A 17545-nucleotide genomic window follows, 5' to 3' on the forward strand; every position below is an offset into this window, starting at 1 on the left:
CTCTTTCCGTCGTTATTGCAGTAAGAGTATATACACTGTTATTCAATGCAGAACAACGTTTTACGAATATTTTCTTTTATATGTATATATAAGGTACATTTTCCTGTATCTGTAACATCGAAAGATGGACTCACCGAGATTACATTGATTTAAATCCTCGGTCTTTTTGACTCATGACGATGGGCCGCCATAATGGCGCAGCTTGAGATGCCATCATCATGCCTTCTCATGGTCGCAGCGCGTCTTCATGGTCGCCGCCATCGTCGCGGTCGTCGTCGTCGTCGTCGTCTTCTTCGTCTTCGTCATGTTCGCGATCGTCTTGTTCGTCTGTTAGGTTAGCCATCATCTCCGTCGTTGCTCTCGTCGAGGTTCGCGCTGTTGGTTGGATATCGTCGGAAGAGAGGTGGGTCGTTCTTGTGCGCGCACACTCGATCACTCGTGCACACGCACATACACACACACCCATAATCTCTCCATCTCTTCTTTACGCCGCGTCCCTCCACCCCACGAGGAAAAGGGGCGCGCTACTATAACGGTGGTATTTTGGTTTTGGCTCGGCTCGGCCCGCGGCAGTTCTGGGAGTGGAGTTCTAAAAACAGCAGAGGTAAGTCTTGCCTGCTGCTGCTGAGCAGCTGCCCGCTTGCTTCTTCTTCTTCATCATCATCACCGTCGGCACATCGCGGTCTCGCGATTCTCCGTTCGCATTCTCCGCTCTCGCGGTACCATCATTGTCGTCCTTCGCGTACCGGGTTGCCGATATCATCCATCTCGTCATCAGCGATATCGTGATCTTCGTGATTTGCGCGAATGCGAATTTTCGGATACCGTCAGCGTACGCGAATTCGCCATCTTCGTGGTTGTTTTCCCGAAGGACGCCGGTTCCCTCTTTCTTTCTCTCTTTCGTCCTTCATCTTCCTCTCTCTGTGTTTCTTTATCCTAAGAAGAAAATCGCGACACCGATAGAAAACCGAGCCCGCGGCACTTTTGCGACTACCCGCGGCGATCGCCTCGCCGCGCCTCTTATAATACACACCCGCTCTCTCGCTTCCGATGGCGGTTTACTAATTCAGCTTACTACCCAGAACCCACCCGGTCAACCTTCTTTTAGGCACCACCCTGCCTGCGGTACGGGCGCACCTCTTCTTGCCCTGCGCGCATCCCGGTATCCATGGATTTATTTCTTCGCGCGCGGGAATTATTTTTGGTGTCTTTTCCCGCGGTTTGTTAATATACACCCGCCGATTCGCTCGCTTCTCGATCCACCTCTCATTCGTTCATCCACTATATCTCTCTCTCTCTCTCTCTCTCTCGTCCTCATGCACCCATATACTCTCCCGTGAAGATTACTCTCTTTCTCTCACAGCTGTTCTCACCGCTAAAACCGTAACGACACGTCTCGCGATCGGTACACGGCTACTCACGCTTTTAGTCGCATTGCCGCGAGCACTGTGCGCGCTATTCGCTCGTCCGATAGGATTTAACAAAGCAACTCTCTAATCTTTGGTCGAATTTAACGGATCCATTGGTCTAGGATCGATGACAATTCGACTTGACCTCTTCTTCATCTTTGCCTTTGTTTTCGTCTGCTTTTTATTCCCATTATTCGCCACGATGAATCATGTTAGCAGCGAGTGTTGTTCGCATCGGCTAGGTTTACTCGAACGTAACGGTCATTCAGTTTGTGATGTCATGGAGTCATACCTTCCTCACGTAGTTCCGATGCAAGTTCTCGGAATCCGTGAAGTGGAACCTGCTCGTTGACATGAATGTAGAGAGGGCTTTGCCGTCGTAGACAGATGTAATATGTGGGCCTTGGCTGCCAAATCTAATCGCAATTTCTCATCCTTTATCGTAACGTGTCACGATAATTAGCAAGTCGAACATGTCTTTCAATTCTCAAGGCGAAACTATCGCTTAGAGCTGGAGACTTTTATGCGTGTCGTTCTTAATGGCATCTCAACTTTTATTTCTTTCGATATGTCTCAAACTTAATGCCGCAGACAAACAACTGTGTGGTATTATTAAAAATTTAACATAACGCTTGTAAAAATTTTTAGGTTCCTCCAGATAATTTCCTTTAAATTATTTCCTACAAAAAATCGTTTAAAGTAATCTCTGCTTTGTCGGATTTAAAATATTCGATTGCGGAAAAGATTAAAAAATATAAACTTGCGAATTCCTATTAAACTTGCAAATTCTCAAGTCCATATTCACTGCGAATGTATGCACGTAGCTATCATCGTTTAATTTAATTTACTTTCAAGTAATTTCAACCGGAACAAAGCGTTATTCGTAATAGGAATTTCTCATATTACCAGCATATAGTCCTTAATTCAATTTCCGATTTCTACGGAAAATCGGTGTGCGAGTTTTTAACATTTCCTGTATTTTAATGTCACGAATTATGTGCGTTCATATATCGTAATTTTTTCTACACTGAAAAAAAATTTATTAAATTTTAATAAATATTTTTTTGAAAAGTCCTATAGTGGAATATTTACTAAATATGAACACATACATATTAGATACAAGAACCATTAGTTTGATTTAACTATAATTTTTTTTTCATTTATCTAAATATTTATTTACCATAAGTAAATATTCCGCTAGAACTATTAAAAAAAATATTTAATAAAGTTTAATAAATTTTTTTCTCAGTGTAGGATTATTGCGACCAAATTAAAGAAACTATGAAAAATCAAAAACATTAAATTGAAATAAATGAATATCAAACAAAGTTAGGGATTTTGTAAAAAAAATGTTTCTTACATTTTTCTATAGAATTGGAGAATTACTTATTTTTGCAGAAATTTTAGAAGAGAGATAAACAATTTTGTAATTTACCAATTAAATCTTAAAAACTTTCCAATATTTTAATATTGTGCTATTCGCAATTAAAACAATCTTATGTTTATATAAAAGTGCTGTAAATTGAATTTTCAAATTTTATTTGTGTAGCGATTGTGACATTATCTCATATTAAAATTGTGAATGTTTAAACAGTTGAAAAAGAAAAACAATTTACATGATTCACGTCTACATGATTTGTATGTCAAATTATTTCATCTGATGCGAATCATGTTTTTTTGGAAAAATGATGTTAATGATCTGCTTATTTTGACGATTATTATCTTTTACTACAGACAACAATTTATTAATTTCTTTGCAGTTGATGATATTATTAGCAGTTAGTACGTCGCAGTTTCTACAAAAATAAGATAAATAATTTTCTGAGATTCCTTGATTTTCTTCTATTAATTGTTCTCTTCTTTTCTCGACAGTTACAAATAATATAAATTGAATCATTAATTATCCTTGCGAGAGTGTTTACAAATTAATGCTCGATGTCGTATTCTCCATTTTCGTGACGACCTCGCTTTGTACCATCATGGATCAGCAGTGGATAGCATCGACGTAAATTCTTACGATAATCGCCACCGTTACCTTGACTGGATTCTACATGAGCCTGGCTTTCTCTCTCTCTCTCCTTTCTCTCTCTTTCTCTAACGATATAACATAGAAAAAACACGGTTAGTGGGCGTACAATTTATTTCTGGTTTACCGTTTTTTTATTTTGCAGCGTGCTATTGCACGCCGTGTATATAAGCGCAATACCAAAGTATACTCTTCACGCATATTTTGTACGCTCCAATGCCTTCATCATGTCTGGTACGTTCAGTGTACCGATCTACGTTTCGTCAACTATAATTGTTTATTTATTATCCTTGCATAAAATGAAATCTGGTGAGTCTGATGAGAAGCAGTTTAACGCAGTCTAGGACTTTACAACACACTTCAGTATTATTAACTTTTTGTTCTGCACGATGTTCTTTATCAACTTTAATTTTTTTTGATACAGTGACAATCAGCTATCCACAGCTACAGAGAAATTTTTTGTAACTTTGCGAAATTTCAGAAAATACGATATACTAGTATTTAAGTGTGATATTTAACATACGAAATCTAGGCTCGTATTTCTTTTATTTCCTTCTTTTTCTTGTAATCCGATATGTGATGGGATAACACCACTTTGCACAACAATGCGACATATAAAGGATTTACAATGTTTAAGTTAAATCTTTTTTATATAGCCATTTATTCGATTTAGATAATAACGTCGACCAGATAGTTTACTCCAAGTGCGATTTTTGTTCTTCAAGCAACGTGATTTTCGTTTTTCATCGTGGACTCAGTGAAGAATGCTAACACGAAATTAACATTATCTAACTCATCTCTTTTACGCAAGCTTATACTGTATAATGCTGTTTGTGTAATGTACCAAATCTTTTTGGCTATGAATGTTTATACTTTGCGAAGTAATATCGAATTCATCACGAAGCACGAAGCTTCGAATTTATATGCAGACAGCGTGCCGATGGAAAAACAAGCGGATAAACATCGCTAATTAATCGCTTTTCAGAGAACTAAAGCTTTCACTTGGAATTTGCTACAATCCTTTCGAATCGCAAGCGATGTTACGTTGTAGAAGCGAAAGCTCAAGTTTCTATAAATGAATTCGTAGAATTAGTAGATAACAGCATATCGTTACGGCTCTTATACATATAATGTTACGATACATATAATACTTATACATATAATGTTCCTCGAATTCGATCACCTCAAGAGAATTATTCAAATAAGAAGCATAAGAGACACATCTATTACGAGTTTTTTGATTACGAACTTTACTAGCAAAATAGACGAGAGATATATTTAAACTCATCTTAACGTGTATAACTCGAATATCGTTTTTGCATGAGCCAAAATTGAAGATATATATTATTTCCTTAATGATTCATGACGCTTTATGACTTACGATTTCGTTTCAACGTCAACTTACATTGATGCGATTTTTCACAATATTATTCCTAACGCGGAAGCGCATTCGCGACACGTCAATAATATTTTCGTGGCATTTTACATAACTTGACGATTAAATGCTAATGAACACAATGAGCCCACAGGTCAGTCCGGTCGGTTGGTCGGTGAAGTTCCGAACTGATATCACGTTTAATTGAATCTGACGCGTTTCATTGACATCGCGTGGCGAGTGAACAGCGTGAGGTTTACATGCACGCGGGTTCCAAGTGAAGCTTTCGAGCGTCGCGCAAAATGAAGAGTGATAACTCGAAAATCCGCACGACTATTTACGGTTCGCGCGGACTCGTAGAAGCGCGATCGATAACGCATTCGGATTCCGTGACAAACGCCTCGTCTGCTTTTTTTCTTTTTTTTTTTAGTTTTTGCGGATTTTTTCGCGTCCAATGTTTCTCGTTTTCTCCTTCTTTCCTCTTTCCGAGGTACTCCTCGTTTATGGTGACTGATAACTGTATCGTCATAAATCATATTTCAACGGTCTTCTGCTTTCATGATCGCGCAGGGGCTGGTCCTCACCTCGCCGCGGAAAGCTCCGCCCGGTCTCGCTCCTTTTCTCTTGACGTCGTGCCAAGTACGCGTCGCGTTGCGTCGCCGGATGGCCGACGGACGAGCGATGCTTTTGCACCGTGAGATTCCTGACGAGAGCTTTCGGTTGGTGTGCGAAACAATTCGAAAGCTGCTTACGAAACGGATAACTCTCTGAAGGATTTAGGGCAGAGAGATGGAAGTTAAGGGGTCTACACATCTTCGATTAATCTATATTAAAATCTGGAAGATGTTCTCTTCTATGTTCTCTTCTCAAAAGATTTATTGATTCTTTACGCGACAGCTTTGCAATACTTTAATCGATTTTTGCGGTGTAATTGAAATTTTTGCATTCCTCGTTTGAAGTAAGATTTGTTTTGAAGTTTTCTACGTACGTAAATCCATATGTGTAATCGGCAAGTGATTTTGTTAGTATCATAAAATTACAAATAAACTCGCTCTCCCCCCCCCCCTCTTTCTCTTAATGGAAAAATTGTAAAATTAGCATTATAATTACCATGAACTGAATTACGCATCATGGAGTTACATAAAAGTAATTTTTTATCGTAGTACATTTTTTTTATTACGTTATATACAAAATATAGCTTGTTTTTAAAATGTCTTATTGTTAGTTCTTCATCAGATATCTTGGAACGACTTTTTGATTTAATTATTAATCCGGTGGGCTTTATTTAATTAATATTTTTGTTAGCCAGAGTTATTAATAGTATGCAGCCGAAACATTTAATAACTCCATATTATCTTCATATTGCTTCGATAGTGCATTGGAATTTCATAATCCGCTCATTGAAATATCAAATAAGTATGTAGATAGATAAAGCATAATTATCAACATTCTCAAATCGTTCATTAAATTGCGTTAACTTTTTAATATTCGCGATTTTACTCACACGTCATATATTTCTGCATTTATGTCTTTTAATATGCATGTTTGATCATAATTTAAGTGATTGTGACGCGTTTTTGTTGCAATTGATTGCGAACTAGAAATCCCACGTGGATCAAAACACATTACATATCGCAATATTTTTTCAATTCTCGCAATATCACTCACACATCATATATTTTTAACTGTGTATATCAGCTTTTTTTCATATAACCGTATTCGATTAATCCAGTAATTGTGGCAAGTTTTTGTTAGGATTGAACGCCGCGAAGTAGAAATATCATGTGGATCAAAACATGGCTAATTACACCGCGTTATCCTTTTAGTATTCACAGAATCATTCACCCATTATACACTTAATACGTAGATTTATTACGACTAAACGCAAGTAGACATGCTATATATATATATATATATATATATAAAATATATATATGTGTGGATCAAAGTGTATTAAATTAATTCATGTTATCCTTTTATTTGGTACTTGCGTTATCATTCACGCGTCATGTATTTCTGCGTTAAGTTTGCATTTCTTTGTGTCCATATAACTGCGTGTTTAGTTACTTAAGTGAGCATAATGCGTTCAATTAAATGGTCTTATCCTTTTAATAGTTACTCACGCATCATTTATTTCTACATTAAATTTGCATCTACTTCTTTTTTTCATATAATTGCGTTTGATTACTTAAGTGAATATGAGTATAGGTACATATTTGTTACGATTAAGCTTGAAGTAGAAATATAGTAGATTAAAGTGTTGCTCGTTTGAAGGTCGACCGAAGAAAAATTGTGAGTGAACTCCAAGAGATTATGTTACATATTCATATATGTATAATCGCGCCTTCAATTAAATTTCTTTCAAATAAATTGATTCATGAAAAACGCCAAGTTTTATCCCGCAACCGCTTTTATCTCCGCGTCGCTAAAATATATCAATTCCTATTCAGTTTAACGTTAACAGTTGACGCAGCGGCAGCGGTTTGTATGCTCCATGCATAATGTCACATCATTTATAGTCGTTACCTCGTTCTGTCTCGCGATTTTTCTCGTTCCCCAGCTGGTTCACGATATGACTTCATACCTGTCATACCTTTCACATCGAAATATCATTGAGTTACTCAAATAAAACCGAGAAAGAATATATTGTTCGTCAAATTATACGAAAAAAGAATACAAAATAACATCAGTTCTGATTTTTATATAATTTCGATTTTTAATTTGATTAGAAAAGAGTTATACGTAAGAATTTATTTTTAAAATATTTTTTCTCCAGTGAGTCCAGAGATTCTCGTGATCAAAATTTTCTGTTAGGTCCGACATTCTTGCGCGATACGATAAAATTACGAATATTTATATGATATGTATATTTAGTAGTATCTATCGTTTCTATTTTTGTCGCGGTACGATAGGATGGAAGTTAATCGAGAAAATCGATCACTCTTTGATTCGCACCAGTATCCACTGGGTGCTATCGCGTAAAATGCAATGAAGGGTTAAACGTAGGCAGACATACTGGCTTTAACGTGACACGTTCTTGCGTTACCGACAATATGTGAACATCCCGCCCACGTATATGTATATATCGTTTCGTTAAAACTCCCTTCGTTACCCTCGATATGCTTCTCTTCTTTTACCGTTGCTCCTCGTAGGAGCAAGATGTCCCTTCGAGATGTCGGGACGAACGGTAGGCAGGGTGAGCGGATATCCGGTATGGCAACAGACGCCTGTCTTGAGTCGGAGTGTCGCGCGGAGACTAAGAGGAGAGAGAAAGAGAGAGAGAGGGGGGAAGGGAAGGAGAGAGAGATACAAGAGATCGTTAGTTAGTGTTGCTGCTCGAACGTCGAACGGGTAATACGAGGTATGGTCGCCACCTGGTATTTTCGTTCGGGAACGAACCTTCAAAACTTACTTCTACGGGAAGTCCAAGTTTCTTTGCTCCTCCGGAAGGAGAGCTTTGGGACAAACATCGCGCCTAGATCCAACCGCGGATGCAAGCCTTTTCCGGCGAGTTCTCCGAGCATAATTTGAGCATGTGATTCGAATAGAACTTTGTTAAATGGAATCTTCACTGTCGCTTATTCGTATTTGATGTTAAATGTTTAAAAAAATATTAAAATATAAACTAAAATTAATATACTCGATTGCCCTTAATTCGTGCTCTCAATTGCAACATTGATTCCAAACTAAACAAAATGTTTTACCATATATGGATTTTTGACGTATATATACACGCCAATATTCTTTTTTTTTAAAAGAAAGAACTGAAATGTATGAGTGTGTGCGCGCTTATCGAATTTTCACGAATAATTTCCTTTTGTATATAACTGTGACATGTATGACTTCACTCGTTTCAATTTTCAAAGGTTTAAAATCGATAAGATCGCTCGACGTTTTGAATGAGTATTATCGATCGCACATTTGTTAAATTTACGACGCAATAGTGATGCGATAACATATAGCATTATGATATTTTATGTAAATCATATGCCCTACATCATCCCTCTTCTTTTTTGTTCTTTCTTTCTCTTAGATTTAAGTAATTATCCTTAACTGCATTCGCTTCTCTCGACTTATAATCCCCTTTTCTCAAAATATCTCTTCTTGGAAATATCCGTTGGTTGGCGACGACCCCATTTGTGCTGTTTAAAAATTACATTTTATTGAATTATCTGCGAAATCCGTTTTCCAGCTAAGCTACTGAGATAGTTTGAAAATATATCAGAAACTCGTGATAGTATTCGAATAAGTCAGTGTTTGATGTCAGAATTGAAACTGCTGAATATATTTCTGTAGTTTTAATTTTCACATGTTATACAAATAGAAAAATGTACCTACTCTACGCGTCAACCGTAGCTTCCGTTGTCACAATTAAGCACAATAATTATTTTCATTATATTTATGATATGAAAATTTGCACTTCCCAAATTATTTCTATCCGTAGTTCTCTCAGGTACATGAACATATTATATTACGATAACAAAGGTTGACGATTCGCGACTCGATTTTCTTCTTAAAGTATACTGCATAATTGGTTATCGGAAAATTATCTTCAGAACTAATTTTAGGTTTAGATTTAGGGCATATTCAATTGATATCGGAGTGTCTAGGATAGCGTAATCGCGATATTGACCCCTTTTTACATTTTTGTAGTTGAATTTACTTTTTTTTAAAGCTTTTTGCGCTATCTCTTGTTAACCTTTTTTTTTTTAATTTGACTTAACTTTCGTAAAACCTTGGTTAATTGACAAAAATTCTATCTGATAAGTAATACGAAATTTCTTACGTGGATCGATAAAATATTCTTTTCGGTGATAAACGATTTACTTGATTTACTTATTTTATGAGCTTGATCTATATTATTCCGTGCTTTTTCAAAGATCTATTAGAAGATTCAAAGAATTATTAGACTTAATAATGAAAACGGGATTGAAGATTTTATTTGAAACAGCGTATTTGCAAACTGTATGAATAGAAATCTGAAATTTTATTTTAGCTTTAGACTCGTCAATATTCGACAAAATATTATGTATAATTAATCATAAGTAAAATATTTGAATAAGTTAATAATTAATTTGCAAGCTTTGAAAATCTAAAAAGTCTAAAAATATAGAGTTTATATCTGCAAGATAATTAATTTTTATAGGATAATTATTTGATGAATATAATTTAGATTTCGAGGATATGAGATTAATCATAATCTTCCGTTTTTTTACACTACGTGGAAACTATTGGAAAGGGGGTCTATTATATCAAGATAAAATTATTACATCTCGGCGATAATAAACACTTGAGATGAATTTAAATATAAAGAATCTGTCAGGTATCTGTCGATTAGCCGAATCTCTACGTGACGAATTATCTCGCTGCATTATGAGCATTAATTGATAACGTCACATGGACTACCGGCAGGTAACACGTCGATCGATTTCAAAGTGGTGATCGCTGAGATATAAAGGATAATTGTTTTGCAGCTTTGAATTTTAAGAACCTCCGTTGTCCAACGTCTATTTTCGTTTCGCGAACTGTCTCGCTCTTCATCATTTTCGATGCACTGCTATTTTCGATTCGGCGCTCGATCGACCAGGTCACACGGTTAAGCGCGGTTCATCCGATAATGAAGATGGACTTTCCTAGATTTTCCTGAAGAATTTAATATCATTGCTACCGTTGGTTGCTGCTGTGTGAGTTTGACGATGAGAGAAAGAGGGAGATGGAGATAGAGAGACGAAGAGATGGATATATATATATGTACATATAATATGTATACACATATATATATATATGTGTACATATGTACATGTGCGCGCGCGCGCGCGCGCGCGCGAGAGAGAGAGAGAGAGAGAGAGAGAGAGAGAGAGAGAGAGAGAGAGAGAGAGAAATCGAGGTAGAGGGAGGTGAAGGAGGAGGAAATAGCGAGAGAGGGATGCGACTATAACATATCACCCCGATATTGTTATCGATCCCGTCGGTCGGAAGGTATTTGTTACGTTCATTGTTTTTCCTTCGCACCGTCGAGCAAAAGGAGATCACGAGGGCCCGGCGTCCCTTTTACAGTGCTAAAAGGTATCCGCGCCCATCATCTCTACCTGTTTTCTACGCTTTCTCTTTTCCCATCTCTCGTCCCCTTTTTCTTTCATCTTTCCCTTTTCTGGGTGTTCTCTTTCTGTATCCCGTGGGTATTTCTTTCTCGCTCGCAATCCCGGCCTTTTTTACGTGACGATTTCAACACCGAAAAGAAAGCTCACGTTACATTTAAAAGAGAGAAATAAAGAGAAAAAGAGGAGAAAATGAGAGGCGTTTGTTAGCAACAAGTACCTTGTGGCTCTAACACTGAACAAGCAAAAGTTTACAAAAATTAGTGTAAATAATAAATTAATGTCTTATAATAAATTTACTGTGCATTAAAAACTCTTTGTGCTGAGTAGTTAATATTATCGATGGAAAAGCGTTTTTTCTTCTTTTTTTTTTGCTCAAACAAGACGGCTGTCGCAAATAGAAATGGGTTATATTTAATGCATCAAATGCATGGGAAATTTAGCTCGTATGGATAAATCTTTTTGTGCAAGGTTCGTGGTTTATTTTCGTAATTTACACTTTTACCGCGCGACTCTTGATGCACATCAAGAGCGACTGTTGCAGCATTAAATCGGTCTTGATCGCAGTAAATGGTTTTAAGCATTTATTTTACGAATTTTTAAATTTCAGATTCAAATATAAAGTATAGTGACGACACTTTATTTCTATCTTCCACATTTTCTATTACGATCTCGGCGGAATGAATATAGCAAAATAGTAATATTATGTTAAAGTAATGCAACGTTGACTTCGTAAAATCCAAGAAAGAGTGAGAAGTGACGTTACTTTTCACGTGGCTCCTCTCGAATGCGCCTTATAACCGAGTTACATTCTCTATTATTCGTCTATTATTCGTGCTTCGCTGTTAATTTGTCATTTCGGACTGAATGGATAGGTATATTTTCTTCCACGAAAGCGTCACTGTGATGAACGTGCAGCAGTAGTCGATCCGTCCGGCGCGCAGCACGTCGCGTCGCGTCGCGTCGGTTCGCTCCATCTCGCACGACGGCCATGCATAGCTTATCCCGCTTAATTAAATATCCCTGCTCGCCCGAGCATCGGTGTTGCGGTGGTCTGACGTTTTTCGATATTTTATATGGCGCATATCTGTACGAACGGCATATGTGAATCCTCATCAATGTTTGGGATGCGCTGTGAATTTTTTGCATTAAAACTTTTACATATGGAAAATAAATGTTAGAATTTTAGATGTAAAAGTTTCCACGCATTGAGAATTTATATTAATCGATTTTTAAAAGAATCAGATATTTTGACTAGTTTTGAGAGATGCATATAATTATTCATATGTAATTATTACGTATATAATTATTTAAAAAAACACGAATTACTTGCAATTCGTAGTTTACGTAGTTAGGAAGATAAGTATATTTTTATATCAATATTTGAGAGAAAAAGAAAAATAGGTTACAAAAAAAAACAAAAATAAGCAGATAAATGACTATCTCAGGATTTCTTTACCGTATTTAATCTCGAATTAAATAATTTTAGGATAATAGATATTATCTAGATTAAGCGACGATAATATATATGAATATAGATGTGGAAGTATTACTTTACTTTTTTAAAACAGTTGATTTAAGTAATCAAATCCAACGTTAATTTTCGGTAGATAAATTATAGAAATTTGTAGTAGAGTGATTGCGTTGCGCGATTATTTTAGAAAACCCTAAGTACCTTCGAGTCTACTCCTATAATCAATCCGTCGACTCCGTTCCCACTATACGCAATACCGTTGCATATTCAAACGTATCTCCGAGTGCGAATGATCATCGTTGACCGCGGACCGTTTTAGGCTTATTAATTACTTATCCGTCTTCCGTTTCTCGTGTCTTCTCGCGCTCGCTCGGCGCGAAATCGATAGGCCAGGACATATTGAGCACTCGCTTGCGCTGTCTCTTTCTCGACGGGTTAGGTTGTCCGACCTCTGTAGGGGTACAGCTACATTGCAGCTCATGCATAATACATTACGATCCGACCTGGAGTAGATTTATATTTACTCTCGTACCGGCGAATAATTCGTTAAATATCGACAGGCACCGCATGGTTCCCGCGCGAGCTTTTTACGTCGACGAATATCCGACACGAATATTCCCCGCTTCGTAGATCTTCGTCTTATTGTACGATCTAAGCTAGTGCAACAGTTGTGCACGAATTGTCAGAGCCTAAACCAGGCTTCTCGAACGAATGCCAGTCTACGATTGACTCGAATAATTCTCGCGGCACGACCGCGAGTCATGTGATCTCTGAAAATCTTATAAATAATCCTTTTTATACGACTGATATCGTTGCCAAATATAGAATAACTTTTATACACGAGCAGTTTAGTTTGCTTTTTACTATTCGACAAAGTATTATGTTATTTTATTGATATTCTGGATTTCTCAAGGTCGGATTTATAATTACGGAGGAATCCGCGTGCTCTGTTAAATTGGCAGTTTAACATTTTACCGTTCTAGTATTTTACTATGTCTGTATTCTATTATTTTCGTATTTTACTATATTGGTTTCACCATAGTTTTATTTTATGAAAAAAAAGTGGTATTGATTTGCAACTCCAGTTGTCCATGAGTACAATTTCGAAAATTTTAATGACGTGTCGCAAAATTTGGCTGCGGAAATGCACATACGGGTATTTTCAGGATTTAATATATTTGTCAGGACAGAATTTCACACAAATGTCGTGCTATCGGCCATCTACTCTGGATAGATGAGCCGCGAATGTCGGCAACTCCGACTGACGTGTTACCGCGACACTCAATATCGCCTTAGCAAATCGAAATCAATTTCGGATGCATCCGGTGGAAATCGGGACATCGGTTTTGAATGTCGATCGCGTGGTTTTGAAAACTCTGTCAACAAATGATTCTGAATGAGATCACCTGTTTTCTTTCTCTTCTCTTATCGAACGATCATTTCCATGCAGATGTTTCAGGTCTGTTTTTTACTTCTGCACTCTCTTTCTCGCTTTTGTCAAATATCAAACATATACCTGTCTCTCTTTAAGTTCCAAAAGTGTATACTAGGTCATCCATAGAAAATAGACCTTTTATCTATTCCTTTAGGATTTTTCGTAAGCTGTGATGCTGTAAACACGATGACGTTTGTTCGTCTTTTAGATTAGCTTTACTATTTAGTCTCTGTAATTTCTCTGTAACAGATTATTACTTATTACAATTATGATATTTTCTACCATAGGAAAATATTTCGATTTTGTCGAAATTCTTCAATATCAGATTCTTACCAATTTAACTAATTGGCGAATTAGAAATTCGTTTAATACTTTGATTATTGAGTTAATTTCAGCATTGAGCTTAATAAATCTAGTGATATTATTTTAATATTTTATTGTTTTTCAATGTCTTAGTATAATTTACATTGATTTTTTTAATCTTAAATAGTCGGTAAAATATTGATTGAGTAAACAAAATCATTATCGACAAATGAGTGACGAGACCTGCGCGAATTTTACATGTCACTCAAATATGGATGACATGACAGTTTAAAAAAGTGTTAAGTAAACAATTTACTTTTCGTTTATCTATTTTCATGGATATCTTACACACTGTGCACGCGAACATAAGGTGTTTGAATAGAAATTGAATTGTTCAGCGGAATACATTTGGATTATGATGAATAATCCTCGTTCAATCTGATCTCTCGAGAATTCGGTCGAATGCTGTCGCGAAACAAAGACAGGGAAGGGGGAGGAGAGGGGTACACACCTCTCGTGCAATGTTACGCGGAAATCGAGCGGAAACGCGGATAACGCCTTAAATAGAATCGTGCACTTGCAACACTTGCATACCGCGGTGCATGACTCGGGCAGTCGCTGTGCGTTCACATACGACCGGTCTATAACACAATTGTTATTTTCGTCGACTCCAAGGCGCGCATACATACTTTGTAATGCGCCAGCTCCGTATAAAACGCAGGTCGATTCTTGAACCGTACCGTCGCCGCGTTATTTCTGGCGGGCGAAATATTAATAAAGTGTAAGGATGCGCTACGTTTGCGTAAACACGCGGCCTTTCGCCGGTCGAATCGCGCATCGACTGACGCCAGTGCGCCGTTAAACGGTATTCTCCGTGTTTTTCTATTCATTTCTCTTTCCACGTGCACTTCCTATCACCGCGTACGACTACGTAACGACTCGTAATCTCGTTGTTAACTTTGTTTCATAATCACCTCTTTTTCGCGATGCGCCAAGTATTTTTTTTTGCCAAGGTATCGCGATACACAGGTTCTCTTACACTTTGCCTCATGCCCGACCAGAGGAAAATACTACGTCGTGAAAGAAATTAATTATGCTTTAACACGTGCGTCGCAAGATTGCAAATTATATTCCAAACGATTAGGTATCGCGGATTGTTTGCCGCATATCGATTTGATTTCCCGATAGTAATCCTCGAACGAGCGAAGATTTGAGAAATCGTTAGTGTGCAATTTCCCCAAATCGCTATGAACTGCATTTATGACTTTTATCATCCCCAAGGTTTATTTAAGACTCAATTCCACTATTAATCCTAATCGGTATTTCGGTACATTCTTTGATTGATATTCGCAAGTTTAGAAAGATGTTTGTAACTTAAAATTCTGTAAGGTTGAAAAACATTTGTATATTTTTTACAACGTTATTGAAGAAAATGTTCGGATCCATTGAACCGCGAATATCGATTAGGGTTAAATAGAAAGTTAAAGCTATGGAATATACATAAATTTGGTATTTCTACATAACTATGCAGTTTTTACTTAGTTTATTGCATTTTACATCAGCAAATCTTTGCATCAATAAAAATCTAAAGACAGTTTCCATTATTATTTGTTTCTCAAGTTTCTCAAGTCATTGTATCACACTTGTGCTGTCTATTATGATAGAAAAATTTTTTCACGATTTATAAAGAAGTGTGTCTGTTTCCGTCGATGTAGATTAACTTTAATCTCGATTCAATTTATTCTTCATTTTTATTTTAATTCTTAAAATTAGAAAAAGATGAAAATTAAGTTGAACCAAGATTAAAATTAATCTGTATCGAAAGAAACAGTCATTAAACAGAATAGATAGTCAACAATGAAGGTGCATGTCGATACACATTTCTCTTTCTTCATAACTTTCATATTTTTTCCTACTTAACGCGTATTGCTTCTCGAAGTTTTGAGTAAGCTCAATCAGTCGTATCATCGAGAAAGGACAATCGACAAAACGATGAAGCCAAGATTATCGTCATAATCGATATAGAAGGAGTGATAGAAAGACGAGAAACAAAAGCGCGCGGTTTTTTGGTTTGCGCCGCTGCGATCGGAGCAAGTCTCGCGCGCGGTGCTCCGCTCTTGTTGACGCGAGCGAAACGATCACGTCGCGCCGGTCGCGCACGCGTCTCGTTGCACCAGCCAGAATGCGCGAGAATGCGAAAGAACGTGCGAGCGGTGCGAGTGCGAGGAGGACGCGGCTTACGGCTTACGATTCTTACGAAGAGCCAGCGACGAGCTGGCAATAAGCGGCGCGAGATGGCGCGCGCGAGCACTGGAGGGCGCGATTGGCTGGCTGCCGGCTGACGTCCGCGGCGTTATCGACCAATAGGCGGTCGCGCCGCGGCGACGTATCTCGGCTCACCGTGGCAAACTTCAGAGGCGAGGTGGACCGACTGGTACACGATTACCAGCCGCGACGACTCGTTTCCCCCTCTCGCTCGCTCGTGCCTTCTCTCTCACTCCCTCCGCTCGCTCTATCTCTACCTCTTGCTCGCTCGCTCGCGCGCGCGCGCGCGCGCTCCTCCGTCCGTCCGTCTCGCTCGCACGCACATACGCACGCTCTCTCTCGTTCGGTTCTCAGCGCGACTTCCTCAAATCTTTATTTCAGGCTCGACCGCGAACTCGGGGCGAACTGGTCGAAGCGCGCGCGACCGCCCCGGTTTTTTAACCGTCCTCACGGCAAGCTCACCACAAGCGGCTACCGCCACCGCCGTCGCCGTCGTGCTGGTCGTGCAACGTCGTACATACGCGCGACTGTGTGCGCCAGGGCAGCAGCACCCGTCGGGCCGTCGGAGTCGCGGAGAGACGACGCGTGTCTAAATTTGAATACGCTCTGGTAGCGTAGAGGAGAAGCAGTGCCGTCCGCGCGTGTTACGCCGTCGGAGCGCCGTCTTCGCCATCACCGTCGTGCTTGTCACGCCTGTAAAGTATATTTTAAGAAAGACGCTCGTTCGCCGTGCATCTCTAGTCAACGTATCTAGTCCCCGCGATCACGTCGCGGATAAAAGCTAACCTATCTTTCAACCGCGCGCGCGACACACCAAGTACAAACGGAGTTCGTAGCGCGCGTACCGACGCACACACGACCTAAGATATATTCACCACGTTATCAATCGAGATAAGTCCCTATAAATATTATCGTGCGAGTGATTCACGGCGAAGGTGAAGGAAGCGGAGGGAGAAAGAGAGGGAGGGAGAGAGAGAGAGAGAGAGAGGACGAAGAGGAGGAAGAGGCAAGAGCGAAGAGGGACTCGACTTCGACTTGGATAAAATTGGCAAACGTTTGCGGTTGATTTTTCTCATTCGATACGCACCACGACGTAAATCGTCGACTAGCGACGTTGATCAAGACCGAATCGTCGCCGACGGACCGCGAGAAAGCAAGAG

The 17545-nt window shown here is 38.6% G+C and overlaps 1 protein-coding gene across 2 annotated transcripts in view; it reads left to right on the top strand.

Annotated features, from left to right (window-relative positions):
- The window catches only part of Mef2 (myocyte enhancer factor 2), a 73648-nt gene that overhangs the window by 34865 nt on the left and 21238 nt on the right, over positions 1–17545 (top strand). Inside the window, exon 1 of one of the 2 annotated variants that reach the window (XM_018456988.1) lies at positions 107–604. The exons of the other annotated variant lie outside the window; for it this stretch is intronic. The gene's annotated coding sequence lies outside the window, so the exon portion shown is untranslated. Of the gene's footprint in view, positions 1–106; positions 605–17545 lie in introns of those variants that run through there. 2 annotated transcript variants of the gene reach the window in all.

The sequence above is a fragment of the Mycetomoellerius zeteki genome, unplaced genomic scaffold, assembly GCF_001594055.1.
Source record: "Mycetomoellerius zeteki isolate Tzet28-1 unplaced genomic scaffold, Tzet1.0 scaffold617, whole genome shotgun sequence".
NCBI lineage: Eukaryota > Metazoa > Arthropoda > Insecta > Hymenoptera > Formicidae > Mycetomoellerius > Mycetomoellerius zeteki.